The following is a 17,156-nucleotide window of genomic DNA, read 5'->3' as shown; positions in this document are numbered from 1 at the left end:
AAAGCATAAAAACAGCTAAAATCACACAATTTGTGGGTTTTTCTGCTCCTATGCTATTATTAACCTCAATAACATTAATTTCCACTCATTTCCAGTCTATTCTGAACACCTCACACCTCACAATATTGTTTTTAGTCTAAAAGATTGCACCAAGGTAGCTGGATGACTATGCTAAGCGACACAAGTGGGCGGCACAAACACGTGGGCCATCTAGGAGTGACACTGCAGTGGCAGACAGGATGGCAGTTTGAAAAATTAGGCCCCAAACAGTACATAATGCAAGGAAAAAAAAGAGGTGCAAGATGGAATTTTCCTTGGGCCCTCCCGCCCACCCTTATGTTGTATAAACAGGACATGCACACTTTAACAAACCAATCATTTCAGCGCCAGGGTCTGCCACACGACTGTGGCTGAAATTATTGGTTCGTTTGGGCCCCCAAAAAACAAGCTGGCAATTAATCTGTCCCTGCACAAACTGGCTCTACGGAGGCAAGATGTCGTCCTCATCCTCCTCATCCACCAATTCTTCACCCTCTTCAGTGTTGTGTACATCCTCATCCTCACAGAGTATTAATTCGTCCCCGCTGGAATACACCACCACAGGTCCCTCTGTACATTCTGGAGGCTGGTTTCCCTGGAAGAGTTGATAATTCATTTTATGAACATCATCTCCACATTTTGTGGTAGCAACCTCCTACACCTTTCGCTGACAAGGTTCCCGGCTGCATTAAACACTCTTTCGGAGTACACACTGGAGGGGGGGCAACTCAGGTAAAATAGAGCCAGTTTGTATCGGGGCCTCCAAATTGCCTCTTTTTCCTGCCAGTGCAGGTACGGACTGTCTGACATCCCTACTTGGATGCTGTAACCAATGTAATCCTCCACCATTCTGTCAATGGTGACAGTATCATATGCAGTGACAGTAGACATGTCAGAAATTGTTGGCACGTCCTTCAGTCTGGACCAGATGTCCAAACTGGCCCTTGACTTATGATGATACAGACGCATGCTTGGCGCTGCTACTGTGTTGATGCACGTGCGGCTACAGCGCACACAAGTCACAAACACAGAAAAAAATTGTTTTTTATTTTTTGGAGCACTTTGGGGTTACACCACCCTTTAAAGGACTTATGGGACACAGGCGCACGCTTGGCGCTGCTCCATTGTTGATGCACGTGCGGCTACTGCGCATACATTTCACACACAAACACAGAAAAAAAAGAATTGTTTATTTTTTGTGGAGTGCACTTTGGGGGTTACGCCACCCTTTAAAAGACAGATGCATGCTTGGCGCTGCTGCTTTGAGGATGCACGTACAGTGCACACAATTCACAAACACAGAAATTTTTTTTGATTTTTGTTGGAGTGCACTTTGGGGGTTACACCACCCTGTAACAGACAGACACACTCTTGTCGCTGCTGCTTTGTGGATTCACGTACAGTGCACACAATTCACAAACACAGAACAAAATGTTTTATTTTTGTTGGAGTGCACTTTGGGGGTTATACCACCCTTTAACGGACAGACGCACGCTTGGCGCTGCTGCTTTGAGGATGCACGTACAGTGCACACAATTCACAAACACAGAAAAAAATGTTTTATTTTTGTTGGAGTGCACTTTGGGGGTTACACCACCCTTTAAAGGACAGATGCACGCTTGGCGCTGCTGCTTTGAGGATGCACGTACAGTGCACACAATTCACAAACACAGAAAAAAAAAAATTTTTTGGAGTGCACTTTGGGGGTTACAGCACCCTTTAACGGACGAGCCAGCCGGCCCTTTACTTATGACACAGGCGCACGCTTGGCGCTACTTTGATGCATGTGCGACTACTGCGCACACAATTCACAAACACAGAAAAAAATATATTTTTTTGCACTTGGGGGGAACACCCCTGATGGACAGAGCACCCCCTGGACAACACTACAGCACCCCTTTAGGACTGGGACACTGCACAACACAGCCCAGCCAGCCCCTATAGACTTTGGAGTGGACACAGCCCCTATGGACAACTGACTGCACAACACAGCCCAGCCAGCCCCTATGACAGCAGCACAACACAGCCCAGCCAGCTCCTATGGACTTTGGAGGAGGGGACACAGCCCCTATGGACAACAGCAGCACAGCACAACACAGCCAGCCCCAAAGGACTTTGGAGCAGCACAGCGCAGCACAGCACAGCACAACACTACACTACACAGCCCAGCCAGCCCTAACTCTCACCCACCCTCTTCACTGTCCACAGCCGAGTGAGAAAATGGCGCCGACGTAGGTACCTTTTATAGAATCCAAAACCCGCGATATCCGTCAGCGTGATGATGACGTTTTGCCTCGATTTCAGATCCGAGTCAGGCGGGAAAAGTCGAGTCTGACTCGGATCCGCCTCGGCTCGGGGGGGTTCGGATTTCAGAAATCCGAACCCGCTCACACCTATTCATAATACTCTATATTGTTTATTTTACTTTTTATCTGCCCCAAGCTTCTCATCAGCAACTTTCTGTATAATTAAGTGAACAAAGGGAATCAGAAAGCTTTAATCCATGAGCATTTTATTATTAATTTTTATAGGATTCCCTTTAACAATTGCCACCCCTCCCCCTGTAATGTTTATACCCTCAAATATTATCACCCCACCCCTGTGGTATATTCCTGTTTCCCCGAGTAGTTAAATTCCTCCCCCATCCCACCCACCACAGTCACCATGGCTCCCTAGCTCCAATTCATTGATTACAGATCCCCCTGTTTGCCCTCCTCCAACCTCCCATGCTCCCTCTCCCATCCCACATATCAACAGCAGAGCGCAGCGGAGCATGTGACAGGCAGCTCAGAGGGGATTTATCAGTCAGTCCCCTCTGAGCAGTAAGCAGCACACAGAAGGGCTGGTGATCACACATCAGCCCGCTCTGATTGCTTTCGGTGATCCAGTGCTTAGAGAAGGAAACTTCAGTTCCCCTCTAAGCACTTTTGCAGTGCTGGAAACTGCACCACCAGAATGCAATTTTGCAAGGCATTCTGGGGCACAGAAACTAATCACATCCTGGCCCTTCACTGTAGTCTCATACACAGCACTGGAGTACGGGTCGGCTGGGAGCATTAATAGACTGGCAGAGAAGCAGAGTCTGTGGTTGCAAGGGATGCGACCGTGGCAGCGAAACAGCCCTGCTGGCGCCCCCAACAGGTTCTGGCACCTGGAGCATGAGGTCCACCAGCTCCACCCTTGCTACGCCCCTGACCACAACACCCAACTCCACTGTCAGTAGGGAGTGCTAACTTCAATAGTGGACTCTATTCTACTTGCTGTGAGCCCCTCAGCCCAGTGCAAAGCCAGGGGGGGCGCGATCAGTGTGATCGCTCCCCCCCTCAGGCATAGGAGATTGCTGTGGCTGCTGCTTAGCAGCCGCAAGCAATCTCCCACCGCATCCCAGCACACGCTGTGTGCTGGGCTGCTGCGAGGGAGTGAGGGAGGAAGGGAGGGGGGGCACGGAGCCAGCCCCAGGCCACCGCCAGGCCCCTCTGGAAGCCCGGGCCGGGGTAAATTGTACCTGCTCCCCCTCCCCTCTCGGCGACCCTGGTTATGGGGGCCACAGGGCTGGTACAATTAATAGGAATGACAGGGCGGCTACAATTAATTAAGAGACAGAGAAATGGTACAGTTAATGTGGGACATAGGGCTGATATATTTCATAGGGCTGAAATCAATCAATCAAATTCTTTATGTATCCAGACAAACATTATTGAGCTCATTCTCAAGGTGGTTCTGCATTAGATCAACTAGTAACATACTGTACATGTATATACAGACAAAGGGGTAGTTTTACTAAGCTGACGATTTCTATTTGATGTCATCCAAGATCAATCTCAGATGACATCATCCATATTCATGTTTCATTTTTCTAACAGGTCTAACATATCTCTCATTTTCTAATAGGTCTGTTCCGTCCGTGCATCTGCGTTTATTTTTTTACACACAGATGCATGCATCACGGATCTCCCTGATCCATGCGTGCAGAGTTGTCAGTGATGGTTAAGTATGTTAATATGTAAAACACAAATTGGAAAAGGTGTTTTATTTGAGATTTCTATTTGGGTTCGTTTTTGAACTATATTTCGGCCGTGTATACAAACACGAATCCTTAGTAAATTTCCAGATCCTATTGATATCTATGGCAAGAGGCTACCGAGTAGGATCGATGGTCTGTGTCAGGTAACTGTAAGCCAGTAGGATTTGAATGACAATGGGATAGCAAGTCATGAAGATTTAAAAAATGGGGAAGCTGTGGAAGGGAATATGCTAGTACTAGTGAAAGTTTATATGTTACAGTAAATATTGGGAGACAGACATTCAGCAATATACTGCAAAGATATGCCAGTATTAGACCTTGATGTCTAACAATTGGCATTTTCATTCAGACTGAAGTGCATGGAGGACCACAATGCCGGCAAAATACAGTAAAAAGAGCAGTGATGGTTGGTAAAGACAAAGCCAGTGATGAAGCACTGGGCTCTATGGTACAGTATTTAAATGTGCTAAGTTACTAGGTAGCACATTGATTGTGTATGAGATATGACCAAAAAAGTATAGTAGAAGGAATTATTGGCAGCACTTTGTTCTGTGGCTTCAGAGAATGAAAACTCTGCATCTGGGAGGCTAGAATGGGAAGACTGACTTTGCAGGTTTGACTTTCACTAACTTGTGCATCCAAGTATTTACTGAACTTGCTGCACGTAACATGAACACAGCTATTCTGTCATTCCTAGCACAAGGTGCGGTAAACTAAAAATACAGGCATAAGATGTGTGCATGTAGAGTGCAAGAGATGCTGCCCAGCTCTAAATTAGGTCCAATGTATGAATAGTAATTTTGCCAACTTCCTCAGCTGCTAGAGAACTACCATGTTCATTTATTATATAGACACATACTATGTGTACATACTGTGCTTCCTGTTCTGAGGTCATCGGTTGTGAAACAACCTGTGTCTATGCCACTCTCTCTCCCATACCTTCAACACTCTTAAGTGCTGCTGGAGACATGCAGTTCATATGCTTTATTGCAGTGTCCAGGAGTAGAGAAGATATGGGGAGAGGAGTTATACGGAGCAGCTGTCTAAGACTTCTCTATATATATAGTCATAGTATATACTGCATAGCAAATGGCACCATCTCTTCATAGCTGAATCCCCTATACTTTCAACATCCAACATCTAATGGTCCCCCAAGTAGCTTAGCAATAGATTAGCAGCTGCCTTGGAGATCTAGCTTTGACCCCTATATTATGCACAGGAGGTTCCGCAGTTATTGATGACTTTTTACTTTTGGAGCCCCCATAATACAGACAACACTGGAAATTTGTCCATGTATAATGTAGGTTATTATGCTAGCGAGATTGGGGGGAGGGGAGGGGGAGGGGGAGATGGCAGCTCAGACTTTGCTCCAAGGTGTAGAACCTTTAGCTACTCTACTGACATTGAAGATGAACATTGGCCAGTAGTGAGAGGTAAGATAGGTAAGTTATCAGCTTGGATGATGCTCTTTAGAATATATGCAGTTAAGCATTTGGGGCTCTATTTATTAACATTATTTATACTAAAATAAAGTGAAAAGGGGTGTTTTCACACCCTTTTCACATTATTTGAGTTTCACCTAAAGTTACTACAGGGCAATTGGAGTAGAATTCGTAAAATTCTACTTCAACCCCTAATTATCACTTATATTTAGTAAGCAGATCACATTTCCCATAATTGTAATGGGAAATGTGATCTGGCCAAAGCTACTAAAAATAAATTGTGAAAAAATACCGGGGAAAGCCCTGTGATAATAACGCCACCTGGAGGTGGCATTATCCAGGGTCTTCCCCAGTTACCGGACTCCTGCTCTGCTCTAATGGGCAGAGCAGATCCCGAAGCTGGCCCCAGTGATCAGCTTTGTGGTCTAAACAGACCACATGCTGATACGCTGCAAAAAAAAAAATTAATAAAAAAAAAACTTACCGGTGATCGGGGCTTCAGTGATGTCTCCCCTCTGGTCAGCTGGTCTCCCAGCCTGCACTGGGGCCTGGTCATCACCTGACCGGGTCCCAGTGCAGGATGGGATGTCAGCTGACCGGAGCCACGGAGGACATCACAGGAGCACCGACCACTGCAGGTAAGTGCAATTAAGGGAGGGTCATGGGGGGGGGATCACAGGGGTCTGCAATCGCGGGGGACAGAGCTTAGCCATGGGGGGCGGGGCTTAGCAACGGTCGGTCAGCACATGCATCGGCACTGGTCACTGTATTTTTTGCAAAAATACAGTGATAAGTGTGAGGAGGGGATTCGCAGGGATAGAGCTTTATCGCAAGCTCTGTTGCTGCAAGGGATTTTTTATAAATCCCTGAGATATTGCCTGAATTCACAATGCAAATTCAGTTGGTAATACCACGCTACAATCTGCATTCAAAATGTGGAGCCCCTAGTGAGGGGGAGAGAGTCTCTGTGTAACACACATCAAAAATGTTAAATATAGTTCTCTTTTGCCATATCTAGTCAGCAACCGAGGTGAATCTCGTAGCAGTACTGACTCTCTCTGTGGAATATATGGCTGGCAATATGCATGAATTATATTTAGCTTTGCTTTATGGTGTTATTTGAATGAGATTCCAGGGGTGGAGAAAGCCATTGAGAGTGCATTCCCTGCTTAGTGTGTTTCCAAAGGCTTTAGAAAATGACAGTGGTGAACAGGTAGTACAGTAGGTTTCCTGGGAAGACACCTTTTCACTATTTCCAACATACACATTTATACTAGACTCTTACCAAACTCATAGATCTGTAATAGTAGACAGCTCCCAAAACCAGATGTTGGAGTACACGTATGCAAGTGCAGTGCTGCGCATTTGTGCAAACTGAAAATTCTAACCTATCTGCATGTATTGTGTTTTCAGAAATTAATTTTATTTTCCCTTTTGAAATATGCTTTGTGTATAGCTAATATGACTGCCTGATACATATTCATTTATCTTCTTTTATTTAGTTTTACTCTCTTGTCAAGTCATACCAACTTCTGTGTTATGCTACTTTAAAGCACAGTCCATATAATTATTATGTAGTGCAGTGTTTTCACATAATGCTTCATTGTAATTTACACCTCCATCTAATATAGGCAGCTCAGTTACAGCATCATAAAAATGTAAGCTAAAACAATTAGATATATACAACAGTTACTCTTCACAATATGAAATAAAATATTGTACCTGCTTAATATTGCAGCATATATTCCTGCTGGATGGCTGATGCTATTCAGGTCTGTTCATCATTAATTTCTACTGCTTCTAGCTATTCATATTGCCTCACGTCTGATTTTACTATGCAATCACAGATATTTTACTAACACTGGATGCTTTACTCATGGAAATAATGCTTCATGTCTTTGGCTTATCAGCAGCATGTGCACAGCAATAATTATAAAAGTGTAAAATTCATACAAGTATTGTGACACTGTAGGTTCATTAAACTGAAGTGTAATATTCATACAAGTATTGTGACGCTGTCCTTTAAGGGTTGTGCTACCTATCCATTGTGCCATCCAGGGGTCTGCTGTCCATCCAGGGGTATGTAGAGCTGTAGGTTCATCATATTGCAGTGTAATATTCATACAAGTATTTTGACGCTGTAGGTTCATCATACACAGTACCCCACCATTGACCTTCTTGCGAATGCTATGCGCTCACGAGCAGGTCTGAATCAGGCCCTAAGTCTCGTGGAGGGAGCACCTCTGCCATCAGTAACATAGATATGCCCAATCACATCCAATAAGACATATGAAGATTGGGAAACAAATTATTCAATGCTTGGAGGGATATGGTCCTAGTAGGGAGAGTGAAATAAAAATGAGTCGGGAGCCTAATATCCCATATCTTTAGGGTATCAAGGGCAGACTTGGGGAGCAATGTGGATTGTGGGCGTAGTTGTTTAGGTAACCATAGAAGGTCCGATAAAGGAAATCCTTGAAAAAGGGCATGTTCTAGGTCCACCCAAGGCTTAGTGCGGGGGTAGGGGGGGTAGATACTAACCACACAGCTGGGAGAGGAGGGCTGCTTCATGGTACCTAAGCAGGTCAGGGAGAGTGAGGCCTCCCTGTTGTCTAGAGTGAATCATGCGGATATAAGCCATTCTGGGAGCTTTGCGTTCCATACGTAAGACAGCATCAGTCTCCACATTTGCTGTAGCATCTTATGGGGTATTGCATATGAGATAGCACAGAAAAGGTACATCAGTTTGTGCAATAACATCATCTTGAATGCCGCTAGGCAGCATAACCAGGAGACCTCGTGGTTCATCCAGGCAGTGGCTAAAGTTGTCAACTGTATCAGCAAAGGGGCATAATTAACGATGTGGACATTATGAATTGAGGAGGGGATAGAAATACCTAGGTAGGATAGGGAAGAGTCCTTCCAAGAAAAAGGAAAGCGCCCTTTCAGGGATTGAAGAATTGAAGGGGGAATGTTGATAGGTAGGGGTTCTGTTTTAGTTGTATTCAATTTGTAATAGGAAGCAGTACTATAGCTGTTTAAAATATTATGGAGGGAATCAACAAGGTCTCCGGGTTGTCACAAATAATAAAACATCATCTGCAAAGAGAAACAATTTATGAGAAGTGTCACCTATCGAGAGACCATGGAAATCAGTGGATGAGCGGATCATTTGAGCGAGGGGTTCTATAGTCAATACAAAAATTAGTGGGGAGAAAAGGCATTCCTGCCTAGTGCCATTAGATATCTGGAAAGATGAGGAGAGGAAGCCATTGCTAAAAATCCAGGACCAGAGTAAAGAGCATTGATGGAGCTGAGAATATCACCTTGGAGTCCCAACCTGTATAAGACCTGGCGCATATAGTCCCAATGGAGTCTATCAAATGCTTTTTCAGCATCTAGTGATAGGAGGATAAATGGTAGTTTGTTATATGAGACCCATTCCACCAAATCCAGAACCCTACGTGTATTGTCAGGAGCCTGACATCCAGTAACAAAGCTAACCTGGTCAGGGTGTATTAACTGAGGGAGCAATGGGTTCAGATGATTAGCTATTAATTTAGCATAGATTTTACTGTCCATGTGCTATAGGTCTGTAATTTTTACAGTCGGAGGGGTCCTTGCCCAGCTTCGGGATAGTCACAATTTGTGCCTCCACCATTTCGGCTGGAAAGGAGTCAGTTTTGGAAACCTCCAAATATAACTGTAGAAGGATTGGGGAAAGGACTCCTCCGAATTCAGAGTAAAAGGAGTTAATAAAGCCATCTGTATCTCCTCCAGTGACCAAGGGGCATTTAAGGATGCCAGGCTACCTGCGTCTAAGGTAGGAAGGGACAAACTATCTAAAAAAGAGGAAATAATAGGGGTTGTGGGTTGAGGGATGGAGGGGTCCTCAGATAAGTTATATAGTTTTGCATAGTATTCCGTGAACAGATTGGCAATGTCAAGGGGGTTAAGGCACCTGGAACCGGATGGGGAAAGAAGGCATTTCATTCTATTTCTGGCTTGGTGGCCGCAGAGTTTACGAGCTAGAAGGCAAGATTATTCATGGCAGTATAGAACTTATGACGTAAACAAGTAAGGGCTTAGTGCATGCGGAGCATGAACAGTTTTTGAAGCTGCTGTCGGTCCTCTTGCAGTTGTTTATGCAACATCCTAGTAGGGTGGGCCTGATTCTGAGATTCCAAGGATCGAAGGGTAGACTCCAAATCGCTCAGTGTCTTACGGGAGCAAGCTTTAAGTTGAGCACCGTTTTGAATAGAAGTGCCATGAAGTACCGCTTTTAGTGCACACCAATATGTAAAAATTGAAGTGTCCGAAGGCGAATTGGTCTGAGTGTATAGCGTAAGAGAATCTGTAAGAGCCTTTAGAATATCAGGATCATGGAGATGGTAGTCAGGAAAACACTAGGGGCGTGTAGGGGGAGAGTGTTTATCAGTATTCCAGGACCATAGGAGAGGAGCATGATCAGACCAAGTGATAGGGAGAATTTTGATTTTCTTAGTGGACTGAAGGATTCTTTTATCCAAAAGAATAAGGTTTATTCCATCCAGGCGGCTCCACTTATATCTTGTCCATGTGTGCTGCTTGTACCATCTGGGAAGCATGGAGCGCTTCTTACCCCAGAAGCATCTGTCACCATCCAGTGCCAGTGTCATCCTGGTGGCGCTGGAAGCAGCTCTGCGTTCCAGGTGCACAATCTGGCACACCGTCACCAGTGTCATTCTGGCAACACTGGTAGCAATGCTGCATTCCAGGGGTGCAAATCAGCACACCGTTACCAGTATCATCCCGGCGGCGCTGGTAGCAGCTCTGCGTTCCAGGTGCACAAGCAAGCACACCGTCGCCAGTGTCATCTCGGCGATACTGGCAGCAACTCTGTGTTCCAGGTGCGCAAATCAGCACACCATTGCCAGTGTCATCGCGGCAGCAACTCTGCATTCCAGGTGCACTATTTTGCACACCATTGCCAGTGTCATCTCGGCAGCACTGGTAGCAGCTCCACATTATTGTTGCATACCTCACCTGAGTCTCATCAGCCAAAGGCTGCAATGGTCCTGGGGCCCCAGGTCACAATCAGCCCTCAAGGTTACTGCCACAGCCCTAAGGCTGCTACACACCATTAGTCCCTTGGCCATGACTATAAAGGCCACAATCAGCCCCTAAAGGCTTCTCCAACAGCCCAATGGCTGCTTCACATTACCAGCCCATTGGCCACGACTATAAAGGCCACAACCAGCCCTCACGGCTGCTCCAACAGCCCACATGCTGCATCTCACCTCCCTGGCATCTTGCCACATTGAGCTAAAGCTTGCCAGCCCCCAAGGCTGCCTCCAAGGCCCAAAAAACCTGTACCACCTCCATAAGCCTCGAGGTCACAATTAGTCCGTGCAAAATCCGCCCTCAAGACTGGCACTATTTTTGACTGGACTACAATCAGTTTCTAACACAGTGATGTTTTTCTGGAAGTAGACCAGTGGGGAGCGATGGTCCCGGACACCAAACAGCACCACACAGTGAACTTATTATAAAACCCGCTGATAAGTGGGGGCAGTCGTCCTTATGAATAAAGAGGACTATGTGGCAGAGATCAATAGCCAATTGAATAGAGGAAATACTTATAAAAGATTAAGAAGTGATCCAACAATAAGGATCACTAAATAATTATTATTAATGACTGGAGAAGCACTGGAAAAAGGTGTATTAAGTCAAAGTCAGCCGAAATATGATTTAATTAATTTGAAATACCCCTCAGATCCTACAATTTACATTATTACAAAAATCCATAAGGATCCTATGCACCCACCTGGGAGACCAATCATCTCAGTGACAAACAAATTTACCTCAAACCTTTCAGCTGTAGTAGATTCCTACCTCCAACTATTAGTGAGGAATACAAAAGCTTATCTCAGAGACATGAGTGATGCATTGAACAAAATAAATTAGATTAATTGGGAGGAACACTACATTATGACAAGCGCTGATGTGTCCACTTTGTATACTATTATAGCAATTCATAAAGGATTGAATGCTGTATCATATTTTTTAGATGCATCAGATCATAGTATGGAAGTGAAAGATTTTATTTTAAAGAGTATTAAATTAATTTTAATTAATAACTAGTTTTATTTTAATGGATCACTTTACCTTCAGCAAGTTGGAACAGCCATGTGCACCAGGTTTTCCCCCAGCTATTCCAATCTTTTTATAGCCTATTGGGAGGACCAGAAGATTTGGCATAACAATCAACTGGGGGTAGGCCTGGTGTCCTGGCAACGTTTTATTGATGACATTTTATTTATAAGGAAAGGTACTGAGGATGATATGTCTTCATTTTGTGAATCCCTTAACCAAAATGATTTTAATATCCAGCTGACCTTCTTGATTAGTAACACAGAGATTATATTTTTAGATTTAGTTCTCTATGTTAAAGATGGAGCCTTACAAACAAAAACCCATAGGAGAAAAACTGACTTGAACAGTGATATCACCCGAGATAGCCAACAGGAAATAGCTTGAGGGTACCCACTGTAGCCAATTCCTGAGAGTAAAAGGAAACTGTTCAGAGAAACAATTATGTGACTACCAAATAAAGGAGATGACTGGACGTTTTTTAGACAAAGGGTATAGTGAAAAAACTATTAATAGAGCTCAAGAAAAGATGGATCATATAGATCGAAGGGGACATTATAAAAACTATAAAAAAAGATGGAGGGAAAAATGCTTTATGTATTTTAAAACCAATTCTTTTATCTATGCTTTACCTTGATTGCCTTTTATTCTAATGGATTGTAATGTATTCTTATTCTGTTTGCTTGTATCTATGGACTGTTGGGCACTGAACTTTATATGGACTCCGGGGACTATTTGTGATAATTTCCCCCAGAATGGAGACTGAAAGAGGACAAGTTTGTGGAACAGAGAGCCGTGGTGACTGCTTCCGGCTCTTGGAACGCATGATGAGAACCGCGATGACCACTGGGCTTTGGATTACAAGCGATGACCACTTCTGGCTATTTGGAACGCAAGGAAAGTGGTAACAGGAAAGTGGTTTGACATCACTTCCGGCACCTGCGATCACTGGAATTGACGACGATGTTGTGGGAGGTTTTTGTATTAGTTGAGGGTATTTAAAGCCTGTAGTTTTAACACTCACCATGCTTCTGACGAAGGACGGAGACATCCGAAACATGTTAAGATGGTGAAAAATTGGACATTGTGACTGGGGTATTCGTGGTTTAAGGACCTCATTCAGAGCCGCTCGCAAGCAGTCGCTCACTCGTACGCCAAGTGAGAGCAAAAAGCATACTGGATGCACTCGCATGGGCGGTCTCCCGCAACTAATGTGACGCCCATTCCTGAACAATGGCCCTCCTCTAGCTAGCAAGCAATAGCAGCTAGCGATCGAGTTCCTCGTTGTTTGTTTATTTATTTGTGATGGTTGCGCTTGCATGTGTTTAGTGGTGGCCGACATGTCATGTATCGATGGCCTTTCGTCTGAATTAGTTAATTGCTTATTGTCAATTATGTAATTAATGTGTTTAAGTGTTGTAGAAGTGTTTTTTTTTTTTCAATTTGTCAACAAAACTTTATTGTTCAGATGTCATTTCCCTTAGTCATTTTTAATAAATGTGAATCCCTTCGTTTTTTGTTTCCCATTTTTATTGCTTTCTTTATTGCTTCACAATGTTTTGATGCTGTTAAGTGCTTTGTATTAAATATGTTTACATTTAAAGTATATGTATTTTGCCCTCTGTACTTTACAATCTCACATAAACGGCTTGAGCCAATCATATATAACAATATTATGTTTTTTTTCTGTCACATGCTTAATGCATTGGACAATTGAAGTGAGCATATGTGAACTATGAAAATAATTTAGCCAATCATTTTGCATTTCAGCCATGTATATTTTGCATTTACTGTAAAATATGCCATTGCCATCATGAGAGCCGCAGCCTTCACACGGCGTGAGCTCGCCATAATGGTGGAGGTAATGGATTGGCGTTTGTCCACCTTGGACCCCCCCATCCCGAATATTGTCAAGCGGCAGGCGTACGTGGAGGTGTGGCGTTGGCTCCAACTTGCTGAATTCTGGAGGAGCGTAGGCCAGTTAGAGCGCAGATGGTCCGATTTGCACCGACGCTCACCTGGACTACTTGCTAATTTGTGGGCGCATATTCACCAGCGTAAGTTTGTTTGATGTTTAATTTGTGGCTGCATATTCACCAGCGTAAGTTTGTTTGATGTTTAATATTGTATATTAAAAATGTTATGAAGCACTCATGTATGTTGGAGCTAGTGTAATTTTTTTTATTAATGTTTTTTTTTTTAAAAACATTTCTATACCATACTTACTTATTATTGCTGTATCTATTTTTCTTGGTGTCTACCTTTGAAATGTTTAAAGATACAATAAGTTAATGCGCACTTTTACTTTATTTAGGAGTACAGCGGAGGAGGAGAGTGCGGTGTAGACCCCGCCCAATTCCAGAGTCCACCGCATCTCCGACAAACCCCTCCCCTTCGCCCCCCTACCAATTTAGCACATCCACCCCTACCCACTCATCCCAAATTACCCCTCCTGACCCGTCCCCATCCTCCCAAATTACCCCTCCCTATGGGGATTTTATTTCTATTACCCCTCCCCTGCCCAGTACTCCCAAAGTACCCCTCCATCGCATGCCCAGTACTCCCAAAGTACTCCTCCATCCCCTGCCCAGTACTCCCAAAATACCCCTCCATCCCCTGGCCACTCATCCCAAATTTCCCCTACCTCTCCTCACCTATTTGCAGTGGACTCCTCACCATCCCCGGACTTGGCCAGAAATCCCGGTAATGTGTTTTTTTTTTTATTTAGGCTGTTTACATTTTTTGAAACACTGGAACTAGCATGTATGTTGGTCGGTGAACATGGTAGTGTTGTTAAGGGTGCCCATATAATTGTAGGTTTACAGGCCCTTGTTTTGTTAATCTCAAGTGTGCTTTGTAGGGGTAAATAATGTCCTGGCAAAATTTTTGCACTATGTATTGCTATTGTAATCAATTAAAATGCCTTTGCTACAGGTTTGGATTTCATTGGCCTAAATAACATATGCAAACACTCTTAACAATATTTTTACCTTAAATTACAAATAGAAGGCAACCTCGGCTTTGGTGCATGTTGAAGCATACATTTATTCAAACTTACAATTCTGAAACCAGCAAAACCAACAAGATTAACAATATCTCCATAGTCAACCTAAAATCTACGCAACCATAAGGCCTTTACCCAGATCTTTTTTTATTTATTTTTAAATATTTTTAATTAAAAAATCCGGCATCATCATATGCTCACTACTAGTCCCTGTTTTTTTTTTCAACTTCATCATTTACACTTTAGGGTCTACAATATTTTTTTCAGGTTTAAAAATGTATGGCTTTGTCTAAATGTTTTTTTTGGACTGGGTTTAGGGCAACTTGAAATCCAGCCTTCTTCATATTTGTGTGGTTTGTTGGCATGAGAATGTGAATGTGTCTAGATGTGTTTTTGTTTTAACACCTTAAAAGTGTTATGGTGTTGATTTTTCGCAACCACAAAATGTAAACATTTTTGGAGCAACCTCGGACCCTGTTGAGTCCATCAAAGATCATCCAAATAGGCCCAGACCTGTGTGTTAGTTTTGGTTTGTTTATGCCCACATTCATTCTTCACCACTTTTTGGGCCTTTTCTTATGTAGTTAATTACATTGTGTTTTTGTGCTTTAGACATTTTTAATCAAAGTAAACTATCATATATTTTCTACAGATGCACAGATGGTGAATGGCGAGTTGATCCAGGAATTACATGTGGCACGGCAGTTTCTGGACCAATTGTATGGCTGCTTAGATCGAATCCTGGACATTTTGGACCATTCCTGATTTGTATTTTTTTCTCTGGATTTTGTATTTTCTCACCTTTTGATAAAAATTATGTTATGGTTGGCATTACTATAGACTCGTGTTTTTAATTTCGCAAACTGTATAATCATGGGTTCATCCTTTTTTTTTGGGGGGGGGGGAAACTCACATACTTTACAATTTAACACATACCTTCACAAATCCATGTATTGGTGGCTTGTCAATTTTGACGGCAAAAGTTTTCATAACGTGTTTCTAAATATTTCTAAATAGCACCATTTTCTTAAATGGACTTTGAAAAAAGAAAGGATGTCTTTAAGTAACTTTTTATAAAAAAGGGATATTTCTAAAGCAAAACTATGACATGGTCCTTAAGCTTGTTTGAATCTGGAACACTTAAGTTTAGTGTTCTTTAATCAAACAAAGCCCTATAAATGCGATTAACACACTTTGGGGACATACCAAAAACAATATCACCAAAAAATATATAAAAATAATAATAAGAGGTGATCCTATTGTTTCCCTTTAAACTACAAAGAAACAAGGTATGGTTTTTTTTATAAAAGTTTTATTTTTTGGAAAATAAAATAGGACCAAACAAACCAAAAGCCACACATAAAGGCTAAGGAGTAAACCAAAAATGTACAAAAAAGGTGGCCCACTCAACAATCAAGAGCTATTTGAAGATGTAGATTCACATGTTGTTACAATATACCAAAAGCATTTAAAAAAAAAAAATACAATGGTATTGTCAATGTGTTGAACATGTTTATTAGCCAGGAAAAATGTATTAGGGAGAAAGAAAAAATAAAATAAAATTAGTAACATACATAGCATCAATGCCAAAGTCAAACATAGATATAAATTTAAGATTAAAAAATACATACTTAAAATATTGAGAGACAACATCATCACGTATGGCCCCCCTGGACCGTCTCACACCACCTACCTCATGGGGGCCATCCTCCAGCAAAGCATCCTCTGGCTGCATTGGTACTCATCTCCTTATGGCGATGTTATGAAATATCCCACACAGGACCATGATCCTCGATACCATATCTGGCGAATACATTAGTGCACCACCAGAGTGGTGAAGGCATCTGAAATGGCCCTTTAAAAGGCCAATACAGTACTCCACCACCTGCCTGGTGGCAGTAAATGTGGCACTAAATTGTGGTTGTGGCCCTGGTGTGGGAGCCAAATAAGGAGTCAGCAGCCAGGGCATGCAAGGATATTCACTGTCTCCTGTAGTAAAGAAACAGAACAACAATTTTTCAAAATTACAGTAACATTAACTGTATTAGCCCAACACATACACATATTTTACTTACCCAAAGCCACGCATCACCAGCATGCAGTGTTGATAATTTCGCCAAATCCCTGAATGCTGGATAACAAATGCATCATGTGCATGTCCTGGGAATTTAGGATTCAGGGACAGGATCTGGAGGGAGGTATCACATAGCACCATCACATTCTAAGAATGAAAATGTATTCTGTTTTGGAATATTTGTTCTTGTTCAGCAGGAGGCTGAAGTGCTATGTGAGTACCATCCACTACCCCTATGATGTGTGGAAAGCCAGCAATGTCCCTAAACTGCTGCTAAACCACACCAAGGGCTTCCATATCCAAAGGCATACTAATAAATTGACCAATATGTTTAAAAAAAGCAGCTATGACATGCCTCAGGATCCTCAAAAATGATGGCTGTGAAATGCCAGCCACCAGACCCACAGTGGTCTGGAAGGACTCTGAGGTGCAGAAATGTAA

At 42.9% G+C, this 17,156-nt stretch overlaps 1 protein-coding gene across 1 annotated transcript in view; it reads right to left on the bottom strand.

Moving 5' to 3' along the window:
• LOC148506145 (uncharacterized) overlaps window positions 1-7,299 on the bottom strand; it is a 150,543-nt gene extending 143,244 nt beyond the window's left edge. Inside the window, exon 1 of the mRNA XM_088447195.1 lies at window positions 7,228-7,299. The gene's annotated coding sequence lies outside the window, so the exon portion shown is untranslated. The remainder of the gene's footprint in view (window positions 1-7,227) is intronic.
• Between the last annotated feature and the right edge of the window lie 9,857 nt (window positions 7,300-17,156).

This window comes from Taudactylus pleione, unplaced genomic scaffold (assembly GCF_031769625.1).
Source record: "Taudactylus pleione unplaced genomic scaffold, aTauple2 ptg000423l, whole genome shotgun sequence".
Taxonomy (NCBI): Eukaryota; Metazoa; Chordata; class Amphibia; order Anura; family Myobatrachidae; genus Taudactylus; species Taudactylus pleione.
The sequence above is the reverse complement of the archived record's forward strand: the minus strand, read 5'-3'. Positions and strand labels throughout refer to the sequence as shown.